This window comes from Palaemon carinicauda, chromosome 20, assembly GCF_036898095.1.
Source record: "Palaemon carinicauda isolate YSFRI2023 chromosome 20, ASM3689809v2, whole genome shotgun sequence".
NCBI classification, from domain to species: Eukaryota; Metazoa; Arthropoda; class Malacostraca; order Decapoda; family Palaemonidae; genus Palaemon; species Palaemon carinicauda.
Window position 1 is genome coordinate 26,083,188 of NC_090744.1, and position 12,500 is coordinate 26,095,687.

At 34.0% G+C, this 12,500-nt stretch overlaps 1 pseudogene; it reads right to left on the reverse strand.

Moving 5' to 3' along the window:
- LOC137659467 (uncharacterized) overlaps positions 1 to 2,465 on the reverse strand; it is a 219,440-nt pseudogene extending 216,975 nt beyond the window's left edge.
- Positions 2,466 to 12,500: the final 10,035 nt, after the last annotated feature.

A 12,500-nucleotide genomic window follows, 5' to 3' on the forward strand; every position in this document is an offset into this window, starting at 1 on the left:
GCAATGTGATTAAATATTTTAACATTGGGAATCTTTAAAAAAAAAAAAAAAACATACAGAAGATAAGGAAATTGTTACTTCTAAAATGTTTTAAGTCCTGCTGGAGCAGTGGGCTACAATGAGGTCTCAACCTAAACTGAATCAATGAGTAAAATAAAGGGAAAATGTGTTAATATATTAATGAAAAATAGAATAGGAAGAATATATATCTACAACACTCGTGATTTTAATGAATGTAAATATCATCCACAATGGCATTTGATATCGAATTCTACCTTTGGGAATGTATATCCACTGGAATTCATTTATGATAACAGCTGGCTGGGCACAGATTCGAACCTATGCCTCTTAGCCGAAACCATGCTGGCGAGGACTCTGCCAATTGAGTCCTCGGCATGGTTTCGGCTAAGAGGCATAGGTTTGAATCTCTGCAGAGCCAGAAGCTGTTGTCATGAATGATTTCCAGTGGATATACATTCCCAAAGGTAGAATTTGATATCAAATGCCATTGGAGTTTATATTTACATAGAATATGAAGTATGTAAAGCTGGGAAAAATCTAAATATTTCTTGTTTGTAATTGTTCAAGCAATGAGGAGAATATTAAACGTAAAATCTATCTTTTTATCAGTTAAAGTAGTTTAGTTTATATACTGTTCGTTTTTTGAATTTCAATACTTGAAAATTAATAATAAAAATATAAAAAAAATCAACTATTATAGTAAATCAATAATAAGCATAATAACTGTAATGATATACATGATCTGTATACATATTGTTTGTATATGTGTATTCGTGAATGATAGAAATATGAGGAAACATTAATTTTATACCTATGCAAATGTATTTGTGAAACACTATAGATAAAAAAAAATTAATCCAATCATCACAATTATCGAAACCAAACAGAATCCTTTAGGAACCATTTCACCTGAATCTCGAGAGAGAGAGAGAGAGAGAGAGAGAGAGAGAGAGAGAGAGAGAGAGAGAGAGAGAGAGAGAAAAGGTCCCCAGGGAAGAGACAAAGTGAAGAGGAACCTTTTTCTTCCCTCTTTTTCTTCCCCTTTCATAAGTGCGTGTCACTCGCATTGATTACTGATATCTGTAAGTGACACTACGTAGACAACCTTTATACTGTATACCTTCACGTCACCTGCGTGAGAAAGGCTGGAGTAATTACGCTTGGATCTTAGTCAGTTGTTACTGTAGTTTGTTGGAAAGAAGTCTTTATTATTATTATTATTATTATTATTATTATTATTATTATTATTATTATTATTATTATTAGTCGAGTCTTTTTTCCATCAGAAAATAACGTTTTACTCCTCTTGTGTTTAGCTTATATTTTTGGAATGATATTGTTAGCCTACATCGCTTTGCATTATTATTATTATTATTATTATTATTATTATTATTATTATTATTATTATTATTATTATTATTATTATTATTATTATTATTATTATACAATGGTTCGATACAATTGATATTCTAACCATGTTTCTACTTATAACCGTCACAAAAAATTATATTCAAATATGGTGAAAAAAAATTAAAATAGAAACGAAAAATAAACTTTGCCAATTCACCGTTTATTTAAATCTCTATGCAATTAATTATGACAATGTCGTCACGTAATACAAGATTGAAACAATATTCAACCAATTTTATTCATTAGTGAAATTGTTTCCCAAATAACTCACAGGGCGAGTTAGTTAAATGTGGCTTGGAACCACCGTAGACTTTTACATATTATTATCCATATAAGAACCAACAAATGTATATTAACGAAGTGAAGATATATTTCGATTGAAAATACCGTAAAATTTATCTTCTCTGTTACATTTATAGTTTTTTTTTTCATATGATCATAGATATTTTAACAATGATATTGTGTAGATTCTTATTCATTATCATAAAGAAACTATTTTATCTAAATATTTTATATCTGAATGATTAAATACGATATTAAGGAAAATTTCCGAAATGTAGTTATTTTTACGTTTTATAAGTAATAAGAATTAATCCCATATTTTAGACATAGTGAAAGGTAACCGCTTTCAATTCATGGAAAATATCACATTGAAGCCAATAAAATGAAGAGAGATATAACGTTAGGAAACCTTATAAATTATTCAAAAGTAACAGAAGGTAGATGTATGGATTAAACTATAGTCGACTGTATCTCCTGAAGATCGCCTTTCATTTGGTTGTACCTTTTCTCCACTTTACAACTTTTTATGGTCTCGTCTCAACGGGAATTCTAAAATTCACTTGTCATTTTGGAATTTCTACCGAATTATCCTATAATTCAATTAAGTTTATGCGATCGATTTAAATTTTCTAAAGCGGAAGATATCAATTTTTCAATTATACAACTCACCTGCCGTGAGTAACTGAAGACGACGACGAGTGCTGAAAGAGAAACAAATGCACACATCTACATCACAACAACGACACAGGGACACTGACTAGACAGAGTCAGAGTGAGCCGCTAGGAACTTCACGCGTGCATACCAGGCGTCCAGTTGCCGATTACCCCTTTTTACCGGCCCAGCCTCATGATACACGGGACGGTAGGACGTTTATTTCTCCTGTTCTCTCGCTCGCTATTTGCTTTCGTGCAGCGGACGACACGAAAGCACGGCGTAGTTATGAGCTTCGTGCCTGAAATTCGTTGGTAACGCTAGCCTGGATGCCACATTCCTCGCAGAAAAGCGAATGAGCTAATGCTAACATTCCGTCTCCTCCATTACTCTATTTTCACCTGGTATTTCATTTCAGTTTATTTAACTGTTTATCTAGCTATTCGACAGTCTTAAATGTAAAATAAAATACAACAAATTATAATAAACGAAGAATTACGTAACATTTCATTTTTGTTTTTATTTTTCAAAAGTATCTTTGATAATCCAAAACTAAGCTCATGTGTAAATTAATGCATTCAAGTAGAAAGGAATTTCATGTTCCCCTGAGAGTTTATACACTCATTGCGGTTATAATCCCCGATGAAGGAGGGTGGGTTATCATAGGGAACGTTCCTACCTAGTAGAAACCCCAAGAATTACATTGCAACAGAACTTGGCGGTCTGCTGTCAGCGGTAATGGGTCATGAATATGTTCGTAATCCAACAGAGTATTGGTAAGTTATATATATATATATATATATATATATATATTATATATATATATATATATATATATATATTGAATTATTAGTGACACAACCCAGGGTCATAGTTGAAAATAAATCTAAAATCGAATATCATTTTCTAAAAGAATGAAAAGGGAAATAAGTCTTTTTGACAAAAAATGAGGAAAGATAAAAATCGAAATAAAATTCCTTAAATGACACTTTTTTTTCCCCTGTACATGAGAGCACCTCCACCCAAGTATGACATTCAAAAGGAAATGATATTGACTACAAACTTCGAAAATATTCACGACCCGACCATCTGATAAAGGAGGTAGAGAGAGAGAGAGAGAGAGAGAGAGAGAGAGAGAGAGAGAGAGAGAGAGAGAGAGAGGGGGGGGGGGGGAGAAGCAGGCAGGTGGTATTTCAATGCATATCGTGCGGTAAAATTCAGGTTCGTGACTACTTTTTCCAAGACAAAACATGGATACAGAGAAAACGTAAAAAATTAAAAGTTCACAAGGGAAACTAGAGTAAATTTCCGTAGTCTTATTTTTCTTCTGCTTTTTTTTAATGGATTCTGGTATCTAGTTTCGGATGAAAGTTTTAGGCGAACTTCTTGAAATTCTCATATTCCATTTCATTCATTTTCACATTTCGGGGATAGGCTATATGTATGTATATATATATATATATATATATATATATATATATATATATATATATATAGTGTGTGTGTGTGTGTGTGGTGTGTGTGTGTGTGTGTATATATATATATATATATATATATATATATATATATATAAATATATATATATATATATATATATATATATATATATATATATACATATATATACATAAATATTTATATATATATATATATATATATATATATATATATATATATATATATATATATATATATATATATATATATATATATATATATATATATATATCAATTTTAGCTTTGTTTATTTTGTATACGTTATTAGATAATGAAGACACCCGAACTATCTGTTTCCATTTTAAGATAATGCCGACATCCGTGCTATCTATCCATATGTCTATCTATATTTTGATCTATATATCTATCCATTATATTTAGACGTTACATAAGACAAACCAAACGAATTGTGAATTAGGCTTTTTGTAACCTTTTTTTAACTGTAAATAAGTCTGTAAATATCATAAAGTTACATTGTGAGTTCTTATTCTCTTGGCCTTCGTCAGATGTGTATGTATTCATCCCTTTCGTAGTTTGTTTGTTTGTTTATGAGCAATTTTATACGAAAACTACGGTACCGATTTTAACCAAATTTGGCAGTCATGTTTCGTATGACCCAAGGATGGGTCTGTAACATTTTGGTTAAAGTTCATCAAAGTACAAGTACGAAGTAGTACTTTGAAAATCATCGAAAATTCAAGTAAATGTCAATTTTTTTTTTCTTTTTTTTCTTTTTTTTTCTTTTTACATTATTACGCAAAAGCTATCGAACCAATTTCAACAAAACTTAGAGGACATGAGGGGTATGACCTAAAGACAAATCCATTAGATTTTGAAGAAAATACATCAAAGTAAAAGTACCAGTGGAGTTAAGAGAAAAATAAGACTACCTGACGTCGTGAATGCACGCTCTCTAGTGATTGCCCCTCTAGTATGGAATCGTCGATCGGTAGCATTGACCTAGGGACACCAGCTGGTCCCAACCAAAACGCAAAATTCTGAAAATAGACGATAAATTCCGAAACTAAAACTCAAAACATCAAAGAATGTCCCAAGCAGTTAAATGAAACCTTCAACGTTGCACAGGTCCTTACCTTTACTGCCTGAAAATGGGACAAAACCATTAGTAAGAGGAAATACGACGTTATTTAGATTCTTGACAGTAACTGAGGCCCTTTAGCCTTTGGAAAGGGACCTCCCTCCTTGAGAGAATCCCTTTTGTGAAGTGGGGCAAGAAACAGCATTGTTGATCGCTTATTGTTGAGAGAGGGCACCACGTTTACCGTCCCTTGTGTTAATCTTCAAAGGAAGGAGAACAAGAGGACATTGTTGGATGCAAGCATCGCTTTCTGCTTCAAAGGAAGGGCCACCGAGTTTGACTTCTAATTGTATTCGAGTTCGTTGCACGAAGAAGACGCCCCTCCCTTTGTATTCGAGATCGTTGCACGAAGAAGATGCCCCTCCCATTACATTCGACTTTGTTGGACGAAGAAGACGCCCCTCCCTTTGTATTCGAGATCGTTGCACGAAGAAGATGCCCCTCCCATTGTATTCGAGATCGTTGCACGAAGAAGACGCCCCTCCCTTTGTATTCGAGATCGTTGCACGAAGAAGATGCCTCTCCCTTTGTATTCGAGATCGTTGCACGAAGAAGACGCCCCTCCCTTTGTATTCGAGATCGTTGCACGAAGAAGATGCCCCTCCCATTACATTCGACTTTGTTGGACGAAGAAGACGCCCCTCCCTTTGTATTCGAGATCGTTGCACGAAGAAGATGCCCCTCCCATTGTATTCGAGATCGTTGCACGAAGAAGACGCCCCTCCCTTTGTATTCGAGATCGTTGCACGAAGAAGATGCCTCTCCCTTTGTATTCGAGATCGTTGCACGAAGAAGACGCCCCTCCCTTTGTATTCGAGATCGTTGCACGAAGAAGATGCCCCTCCCATTACATTCGACTTTGTTGGACGAAGAAGACGCCCCTCCCTTTGTATTCGAGATCGTTGCACGAAGAAGATGCCTCTCCCTTTGTATTCGAGATCGTTGCACGAAGAAGATGCCCCTCCCATTACATTCGACTTCGTTGGACAAAGAAGATGCCCCTCCCTTTGTATTCGAGATCGTTGCACGAAGAAGATGCCCCTCCCATTGTATTCGACTTCGTTGGACGAAGAAGACGCCCCTCCCTTTGTATTCGAGATCGTTGGACAAAGAAGACGCCCCTCCCATTGTATTCGAGTTCGTTGGATGAAGAAGACGCCCCTCCCAATGCATTCGAGTTCGTTGAACGAAGAAGACGCCCTTCTGATTGTAGTCAAGTTTGTTGGACGAAGAAGACACCCCTCCCATTGTATTCGAGTTTTTTGGACGAAGAAGATGCCCCTCCCATTGTATTCGACTTCGTTGGATGAAGAAGACGCCCCTCCCATTGTATTCGAGTTCGTTGGACGAAGAAGACGCCCCTCCCATTGCATTCGAGTTCGTTGGACGAAGAAGACGCTCCTCCCACTGCATTCGAGTTCGCAGGATGAAGAAGACGCCCATTCCATTGTATTCGAGTTCGTTGGAGGAAGAAGGCGCCCCTCCCACTTTATTCGAGTTTACAGGAAAAGGGGGAGCCCCTCCCATTATATTCGAGTTCGTTGGACGAAAAAGATGCCCCTCCTATTGTATTCAAGTTCGTTGGACAAAGAAGACGCCCCTCCTATTGTATTTGAGTTTGTTGGACGAAGAGGACGCCCCTCCCATTGTATTCGAGCTCGCAGGACGAAGAAAACGCCCCTCCCATTGTATTCGAGTTCGTTGGACAAAGAACACGCCTCTCCCATTGTATTCGAGTTCGTGGACGAAGAAGACGCACTTCCTATTGTATTCTAGTTTGTTGGATGAAGAAGACACCCCAACCATTGTATTTGAGTTTGTTGGAGAAGAAGACGGCCCTCCTGTTGTATTTGAATTTGTTGGACGGAGAAGACGCCCCTCCCATTGTATTCGAGTTTGTTGAACGAAGAAGATGCCCTCCCATTGTATTCGAGTTCATTGGATGAAGAAGACGCCCCTCCCATTATATTCGAGTTCGCATGACATAAACGAGGCCGTGAAAGAGATCGAAATAGTTCCAAAGAGGAGAGGTATCCGACAGGAGAAGGGAGCGCCCCTTCCGAACAGATTATGCAAAATATTTTTTTCGAGATATTTCATTTCTTATATATGTGAAATCGCGATCATTAATTACGCTTTCCTCATCATCGTTATCCTCTTAGTTTTCGTTAATTTCTCTTTTTTAACTCTTATTTGTAAATACATTTTTATTACATAAATATATCTTTATGATTTTTCATGTTTGCTGGTGGTATTAAAATTATCTGGCGTAGTGAGAGATTAAAAGGAAATTTAGTTTTTAACACTTGGTTTTACAGAAAAAAGACTAAAATCGAACAGACATTGAAACAATTATATTTATGCCTTCTACGGGCTTCCAACGCAAGAGCCCGTGTTTTACGTAATGCAAGGTAATCTAGAACGAACGAACTTCATGCCACTTTTGTTTGAATGTCTAGTAAATGGTTGAATGTCTTACACTCCACTGTTTTACAAATATATATATATATATATATATATATATATATATATATATATATATATATATATATATATATATATATATATATTGATTATTTACACATATATATATGTATATATGCATATATATATATACATATATAGATAGGTAGATATACATACATACATACATATATATATATATATATATATTATATATATATATATATATATATATATATATATATATATAATATGTGTAGTTGTACTTGTATGTACAGTATTTATGTATGCATATCTACCTCTGTATCCCTGTGTATATATATATATATATATATATATATATATATATATATATATATATATATATATATATATATATATGTATATATATATATATATGAGGAAATAATTTCACAGGGCCGTGAACCATATTAATTACGAATTCCTTTTGGTTTTCCTTTTTCATCTCGAGAGCCTCATTACGGATTCAACCCCTACACAGAAAAGCAAGCAAGCACTCTCTGTCCACTTGCGGTACCACCGGATGAAGTGTGCCCACCTACCGGAAAGCAGAAATGGTAAAAAAAAAAAAAAAAAAAAAAAAGGAAGTGTACTCTATGGGAGTGAAGCGTCTCTTCTGAAGGGCACGAGATGAAAAGAGCAGAGGCTTTGAAGATGAGGTAGACGTTTCGAAGATGCTCTGGAGTGGGGGAAATCTCCTGGTTAGGATTTGGGAGACACTTGGAAATAATTCAGGAGATAGTGGTGTGTTTTTAGGTGAAAAATCAAGTATGTAATGATGGCAGCCTCATCAGGGAAGGATTTGCTGGGGACCAAAAGATATTTATAGTAATAATCTGTTGAAAGAGTAAAATGGATATACATGCATACATACATACATACATATATGTATATATATTTATGTGTGTATGTATGTATATTTTTCTATATCAGATGAATGTACAAACATATATATGGTGAACACTCACACAGACGCACACACATATATTTATGTGTATATATATATATATATATATATATATATATATATATATATATATATATATATATATATATATACTGTATATATAGATATATATATATATTTATATTTATATGTATATATATACTTATACATATACAGTAATTACTTGCTACGCTACAACCCTAGTTGAAAAAGCAGGATGCTATAAGCCCAAGGGCTCCAACAGGGAAATAGACCAGTGAGAAAATTATATAAACTACAACAGATGTTGAAAATAACAACATTAATTTAATTATTTCATATATAAACTATAAAAATGATATGGAATAGTGTGCCCGAGTTTACCCTCAAACAACAGAACTCTACCCCAAGACAGTGAAAGACCATTGTATAGAGGCTATGGCACTACCCAAGACTATAGAACAATGGTTTGATTTAGGAGTGTCCTTTTCCTAGAAGAGCTGCTTACCAAAGCTAGAGTCTCTTCACCAAGAGGGAAGTAGCTACTAGACTAGTGTAGTGCAGCAGTTAACACTTTGAGAGAAGAATTGCTTGGTAATCTCAGTGTTGTTAGGTGCATGAGGACAGAGGAGAATGTGTGTAAAATAGGCCAGACTATTCAGTGTATGTGTAAGGAAAGGAAAAATGAGACGTAACCAGGGAGGAGGATCCAGTGTACTGTGTGGCCAGTGAAAGGACCCAAGAACTCTAGCGGTGGTATGTATATATATATATATATATATATATATATATATATATATATATATATATATATATATATATATATATGAGTGAGGATACCTTAACGTGGTGAAAGAACTGGTGTATTGCCATGATTAGCAAAGCTATAATAGTCAGGGCCACCAATACTATAGTCCATTTCTTTTGGCGAGTCATATTTGCACCGACTCGCAGCGGTGCCCTTTTAGCTCGGAAAAGTCTCCTGATCGCTGATTGGTTAGAATTATCTTGTCCAACCAATCAGCGATCAGGAAACTTTTTCCGAGCTAAAAGGGCACCGTTGCGAGTCGGTGCAAATATGAATCGCTAAAAGAAATGAACTATAGGTTAGGTTTCTGTGAGCGATCAAATTAAAGTCTCCTAAAATTACCAATCCGTGGTGGCCAGCGTAGTAATTAAAACTGGCCCAACTCCTGGCGTGAATAAGGACATGTCTTGGGCATTTGTCCTGCAGTGAACCAGAAACGGCTGCATTTGTTGTAGTTGTATATATATATATATATATATATATATATATATATATATATATATATATATGTGTGTGTGTGTGTGTGTGTGTGTGTATATATATATATATATATATATATGTGTGTGTGTATATATATATATATATATATATATATATATATATAGATATATACAGTATATACATATATAATATATATATATATATATATATATATATATATATACTCTCAGGTTAAAAACAAGCAATACCCACCACTAGAAGGTAACGAGAGAACCTTCTTCGAGAACCGCAATAACAATAAACTTAAGTTTTGGCAAGACCAATACCGCAAGTGTTCCATAAATAACGATAAACATCCTGGGGCATTGATAACAGGCAAAGAAAGGATGAAATTACTTTCAAAGCTTGATATAAAAAGGCTCATAATAGCTCCGATAATGTTGCCCCGTTATTCTTTGTACCTCTGAAAGAGAAAATATAACAATCGAAGGGATTAGGTTTCTCTTTTCATCGTTCGCTTGATGCAGCACTTATTGGGGAAAGTGTAATCGTTGGATGGCTATCTATCTGTCTATCTATTTATCTGTCTATCTATCTATGTATCTGTCTATCTATTTATCTGTCTATCTATCTATGTATCTGTCTATCTATTTATCTATCTGTCTATCTATCTATTTGTCTATCTATCTATCTATTTATCTATCTGTCTATCTATTTATCTATCTATTTCTCTATCTAATTATCTATCTGTCTGTCTATTTATCTATCTGTCTATCTATCTATCTATCTGTCTATCTATTTATCTATCCATCTATCTATCTGTCTATATATTTATCTATCTGACTATTTATTTATCTATATCTGTCTGTCTATCTATCTATCTATCTATCTATCTATTTATCTATCTGTCTATCTATCTATCTATCTATCTGGCTATCTATTTATCTATCTGGGTATCTATATATCTATCTATCTATCTGCCTATTTATTTATCTATCTATCTGTTTATCTATCTATCTATCTATCCATCTATCGATATTTTACTTTTATGACCTTACTGTGTAACCTTTTAATTTTCTGCAGTAATTTTGGGGATGATGTCGTTAATCCTATGGGCTGTTCTGCCTCTCATGCTGCGGCCTACCACTGTGTTCTAATCACCAGGTACTTACTCAATTCACTTTGTAGGTCAATAGATTAACGATGGGATTTATCAGAGTGACAATGCGTTCCGTCTCACTCGGGAATCGGATCAGGGCAGCTCACTAATAAAAATCAACTAATATTTACGGCATCAGTAACACTTAGTTGATTAATCAGGAACAATGGGCTTTCATAGCTTCATTTTCGTCAAATCTAGAGAAGAATAACGTTAATAATAAAGCTACATTTATTTCAATGTTGTTACTGCTCTTAAAATATTTTATTTTTCCTTGTTTCCTTTCCTCACTGGGCTATTTTCCCTGTTGGGGCTCCTGGGCTTATAGCATCATGCTTTTCCAAGTAGGTTGTAGCTTAGCAAGTAATAATAATAATAATAATAATAATAATAATAATAATAATAGTAATAATGATGATAATAATAATAATAATAAAAATAATAATAATAATAACAATAACAATAACAATAACAATAAACAACAACAGGAAAATACAAACCACGTTCAAAGGAATTCGATGAATAATAATGACAAGCATAACAATGACAATAACAGGAAAATATAAACGCGATCAAATGAATGCGACAAATAATGAGAATAAAGATAATAACTAGAGGGGCATTCAGTAGAGCGCATACTTCCGTCGCGGCAATTTATTTCTCGACCTTTTGCTCGACCTTGATCTTGACCTTTGACCTTAACATTTATTAATTGACGTTTATTTTCATACACTCAAATATGAACCAAGATTGAATTCTTTGTGATAATGATGTCCAAACTTATGGCTGATTACGTGATTTGGACATTTTGCTTGATCGTGACCTTGACATTTGACCATGACCTTCCAAAATTTAATCATTTCCAGCTGTTTACATAACAGTTATTCGCTGCCAGTTTCATTACTCTACGATTAAAATTGTGGCCAGGAAGCTGTTCACCAACAAACACACAAACAGGGTATAGAACATAACCTCCATCCAACTTCGTTGGCGATGGTAATAACAACAACAACAACAACAACAACAACAACAACAACAACAACAACAACAACAGGATAATACGAACACAAATGATCGCTACGCATGAAGGAACTAACAGCTCATTTCTAGACAAAGCAGACAGACACTCATGGGAAACTTCAAAAGAAGGGATGCCATTAGACGAAATAAAGATATTTCCTCGACACAAAGAAATGCATTAAGATATTAAGATAATGCAACACACGCCAAGTAAAAGATAGGGCGAATATCCCTCTTCATGATGGGCGAATTTCAACTTCCGAGTTATCACGTATTACTTCAAAAGCTCAAGGAAATTCGGACGGTGAATCCAGCGCCTTCCATCTCTAAGAGATTATTATTATTATTATTATTATTATCATTATTATTATTATTATTATTATTATTATTGTTATTATTATTATTATTACTATTATTATTATTATACTGATCATCTTCCTCTATTATTATCATTATTATTATTGTTGTTGTTGTTGTTGTTGTGTTTATACTAATCACATTCCTTCACATTATTAGTTCTATCATTAGTATTGCTATTTGGGCCTTTCCCTCTTCCCTTTTATTATTATTATTATTATTATTATTATTATTATTATTATTATTATTATTATTATTATTATTATTATTATCGTTGTTGTTGTTGTTATACTGATCATCTTCCTCTATTATTATTATTATTATTATTGTTGTTGGTGTTGTTGT